The sequence below is a fragment of the Octodon degus genome, unplaced genomic scaffold (genome assembly GCF_000260255.1).
Source record: "Octodon degus isolate 3935 unplaced genomic scaffold, OctDeg1.0 scaffold00102, whole genome shotgun sequence".
Classification (NCBI taxonomy): domain Eukaryota; kingdom Metazoa; phylum Chordata; class Mammalia; order Rodentia; family Octodontidae; genus Octodon; species Octodon degus.
In genome coordinates, this window is record NW_004524678.1 from 5,244,512 (window position 1) to 5,249,411 (window position 4,900).

Here is a 4,900-nt window from a genome sequence, read left to right on the forward strand (position 1 = left end):
GCGGAGGGACTGGGCGCCTCAGCCGGGCGGGGCGGGCTGGGACCCGCGAAGGCCGCCTGCTGAGACTTGGGGCCTCTTAAAGTGATGTTTCCCGGAGAATTAAAAAGGGGCTAGATTTCAAGCTTGTTTGTAGGTGACACTTGGGGGATTTTTTTTCTTCTTCTTCTTCTTCTTTAGTCTTTTTATTTGAGATTTCCTTTACAGCGTGCCTGAAAGTCCTGTAGTACAGTTCAGGTTTCCTAGCACACCGATGTGGTTTTAGGACCTGTAACATCTCCAGGACTTTTCTTATAAACTGGCTGTTTTTAGAATACAGTACTTTTTTTTTTGTTAGTGCATGCTTGCAACCCAAGTAGTGCTCCCCTTAAAGTTGGGGGTTTGGTATATAAACACACAGCTTTTTTACTTCCTCTGCCCGCCCCTTCCCTCCCTCTGCTTTCTCCTCCCTTTTTCTCCCCTCCCCTCTGCCCCTCTCCTCCCCTCTCATCTTCCTGTTCTTAACATGGCTCTTTATGTGGCTTTGCTTATGTTTTGGGCCTCTCATATGAGTGAGGCCACAGGATAGTTAACCTTTTGTAACTTTAGTATTATGCCTCAAGATCCATCCATTTTTGTACAGATGACTTAAATGCATCTTCCTTTATGGCTGAGTAGTATTCCTTTGTATATATGGCTCATTTTCTTTTTTTGTTTTTTTGAGACATGGTCTTGTAATGTGGATCAGTCTGGCTTCAAACTCAGTATATGGACCGAAACTTGGCCTATCCTCCTGCATCAGCCTCCCAGGACTGGGACCCCAAGTGGGCACCAGCACACCCAGCTTGCCCTATCTTCTTTATCCATTCATCTGTTGAGGGGCAGTTAGCTCACATCTGCGAGTGAGTTATTGTGAGTTGAGCTGTCCCCAACATGGGTATGCATGTATTGCTTTAGAGGATGTCTTAGTTACTTTTGACTCGTTGCTGGGACAAATACCTGACACTCAAAATGAAGGAAAGTTTATTTAGCTCACAGTTACTGGAGGGTTCAGTCCATATTCCGTTGGCTCCAAGGCAAACAGCAGTTAATGCAGCAGAAAACAATGAAGAGCAGAGGCGGCAGCGTCCATCAAACCTCTCTCTTCCTAATGCGCTAACTGCGAAGACCAGCGCTCCACAGTGAAGATCAGAGCTCCTCCAAAATGGTGCTGGCTGCCAAGATCAAGCTCTTCCAAAGCCTGGGATCCCACTTCTCCACGGAAGGGGGGCAGGACAGGAGGAAACCAGGCAGGGTGGCTTCCTGCCTTTCTCAATTTCTGGGCCCTGCCCACCTGCAGGGCTAGGCCCCCATGCTGAGATCTGCCCAGGCTGATTCAGCCAAGTTGACACAATGTATCAACTAACACAGAGGATGACTTTAGCTCTTCTGGGGAGATCCTCAGGAGAGGTATAGCTGAACGTAGTGGAATTGTAGTTTTTTGAGGACTCTCCACATTAATTTCTGAAGTGATTGTGTTCGTTTACATTTCTACTAACATTCGGGATTCTTACGCCTGTATCCTGGTCAGTGTTTATATTTGTTTGTTTGTTTTGAAACAGGGTCTTGCTATGCAGTTCAGTTTGGCCTTGTGTTCACTTTGTACTCCAGGCTGGCCTCAAACTCCCTCTGAGTCTTGTGCCTCAGCCTTCCAAATGCTGGGATCACAGGTGTGTGCCACCTTGTAGGGCTCAGGGTTTGTATTTTGAGTCCTTGACAATGACCATTCTTACTAAGATGGAATCTCAGTATTTTTTTGATTTGTACTTCTATAGTGGCTGAATATACATAAATATGTTTTCTTTTAATGTACTTAGTACAGGGTTTCACTACATAGATCAGACTTGTAGTGATCCTCCTGTTTTCAGCCTCCTAAGCACTGGGAGTACAGGCAGGAGCCAGCATGCCCAGTCTCATTTGCCTTCTCAGTGTCCCTACCCCATGTGCCAGACTGGCATGGCATACTGGGGATTGAACCCTGGTCCCTGCATAAATACATTTTTTTCATGTATTTATTGGCCATTTGTATTCTTCAGAGTATCTGTTTCATTTGCTTTTTTGGGGGGGAGGTTAGATCTTTTATTTTTGCAGTCTAATTTGTTGAGTTCTTTGTATATTCTAGGTATTAGTCTTCTGAGCTGGTAAAAATATTTTCTGTTCTGTAGGTTGTCTTTTCACTTTGTTGGCTGTTTGCTGTGCTGAACCTTTTAATTTAGTATAATCTCATTTGTTGATTATTTGTATTTCTTGTGCAGTTGAGGTTCTATAAGAAAGTTGAGGTTCTGCCTGGCAAAGGCAAGGACCTGGGTTCAATCCCCGTACCACATGGCATACTGACCTGGAACGCCTGGGCAGTAGATGATGACGCATGCCTATAATCCCAGTGCTGGGGAGGCTGAGACAGGAGGATCACTACAAGTCAGAGCTGCATAGTGAGACCCTGTACCAAATGAATAAATAATTTTTTTAAAAAAGAAAGACTCTGCCCAAGTCTAAGTCTTCAACAGTTTCACCAATTTTTTTCTTTTGTATGTGGTACCAGGGATTGAACTCAGGTCCTTGTGCTTGCTAGGCGAGCACTTATTCCACTGAGCTATCTCCCCAGCCCTCACCAATTTTTTTCTTTAGTGTTTCTGTTTTTATATTTAGGTCTTTTGATCCATTTTGATTTGATTTTAGTACAGGGTGAGAGATATGAGTCAAGATTTATTCTGCATATGGCCAGGCATGGTGGTGCACACCTGTATTCCCAGCATTCAGGAGGCTGAAGCAGGAGGATCATTGCAAGTTTGAGACCACCTGCGCTACAAAGTGAGCTCAAGGCCAGCCTGAACTGCTTAGTGAGACCTTGTCTCAAAGCGACCAAAAAGAAAAGATTGGGGCCAGGGAGATGGCTCAATAGAATAAGCGCTTCCCTGGCAAGTGTAAGGGCCTGTGTTCAATGCCCAGTTCCACCAAATTAATTAATTAATTAATTAATTAAAAAAACCAAAAGATTTATTCTGCAGATTTACAGCTAGTTTTCCAGCACCATTTGTTATTGAAGAGACTAGCTTTTCTCCAGTGTATATTATTGGCCCCTTTGTCAAAAATTAGCTGACTGAATGTGCTTTTGTTTCTGCATCCTCTCTTCAGTATGTTTTTATACCAGTACTATGCTTGTTTTGTTACTGCTGTGGCTTTGTAGATATGAAGTCTGAGATTTTGATGCCTTCCAGCTTGTTCTTGATTCCCAGGATTGCTTTGACTATGCTGGGTGTCTTCTAGTTTCAAATAAGTTGTATAAGTATTTTAACTAGTTCTGTGAAAAAAGTTGATGGTATTTTAACTAGGGTCATGTTAAAGATACATACACACACACATACACACATATATGTGTGTATACAGTGTCTTTTTTTTTTTTTTTTTTTTGTAGTATAGCCATTTTGGTGATGTTAGTTCTGCCTATTCAAGATCAGGGGCTGTCGTTCTGTTTTCTTTTTTAATGTATTTAGTACAGGTTCTCACTACACAACTCTAACTTGTAGTGATCCTCCTGTTTCAGCCTCCCCAGCACTGGGATTACAGGTGTCTGCTACCACTCCGGGTTGATGGCCGATTGCTCAGCTCACCCCTGGGGTGGGGCTGGCATTGTACCATCCCAGGGATTGAACCCAGGTCCCTGCGCTTGCAGGCACTTAGTCCACTGAGCTATCTCACTGGCCCTGTCTTTCCATTTTCTAATGTCTTCTTCAGACTTTTTTTTTTTTTTTTTTCAGAGCAGCATAATTTTTGTTGTGGAGGTTTTCACTTCCATGGTTAGATTAATTCCAAAATATTCTCTTTCTTTCTTTCTTTCTTTCTTTCTTTCTTTCTTTCTCTTTTTTTTTTAATGTATTTAGTACAGGGTCTACAGAGTCTCACTACACAGATCAGATTCATAGTGAACCTCCTGTTTTTCAGCCTCCCAAGCACTGGGATTACAGTTGAATGGTACCAAGGCCAGTCTTGATTGCCACCTGGATGCGCCCCAGGGGCGGGGCCAGCATGGCAGACTGGGGATCGAACCCGGGGTTCCTCCTTCTGTCTAAGCAGGCGCTTTAATCCACTGAGCTATCTGGCCGGCTCTAAGATCCTATTTTTCTATGTTATTGTGAATAGGATTGTTTTCTTGATTTTTTTTTTTGGTGGAACTGGGTATTGAACTCAGGCCCTTGCGCTTGACAGGGAAGTACTTATTCTACTAAGCCATCTCCCCGGCTCCTTCATTTTTTTTGTTAGTGGTTCTTTCTGGGGGGTGGTATTTTAGGAAAGGCTGTACATGATGTTCAGGGTCTCACTACACAGATGGGACTCTAGTGATTCTCCTGTTTACAGGTGCTGGGATTACAGGCGCTCACCACCATGCCTAGTCTCAATCGCTGTCTCAGCTGCCCTGGGGGTGGGGCCAGCACTGCAGGTGCCAAGCACTGTGCTAGGGGAGTGGGTATGAGAGGATAAGACGCCCTGAAGCTTTACAGTGAAGATAGTTCATTAGTTATCTGTGGCTGCCTACTAAGTTACCCTAAAATGTAGAGACTTGGCAGCACATTCTTCCCCTCCCCCCACTTTCTGTGGGTCAGGAGCTCAGGAATGACTTCACTGCATCCTGAGCTTTGGGGTCTTTCACAAGGCTGCAGGCTTCACCTTGAGGGCCACCCCCTAGCGTGACAACCAGCTTCGGCAGTGCCCACTGTTATGGGTCACTCAGGATAGGAACCAGATCAGCCAGATTGGAATTTGGAAAGCTGTTTATTACTGAGCTCAGGGCCCCCATCAGCTCTCACGCAGGAGAGGACCAAAAGGCACCTAGCCCAGGAAGCAGGGGGCTTTTAAAACATGAGACCACATTCTGTTTGGTAAACAA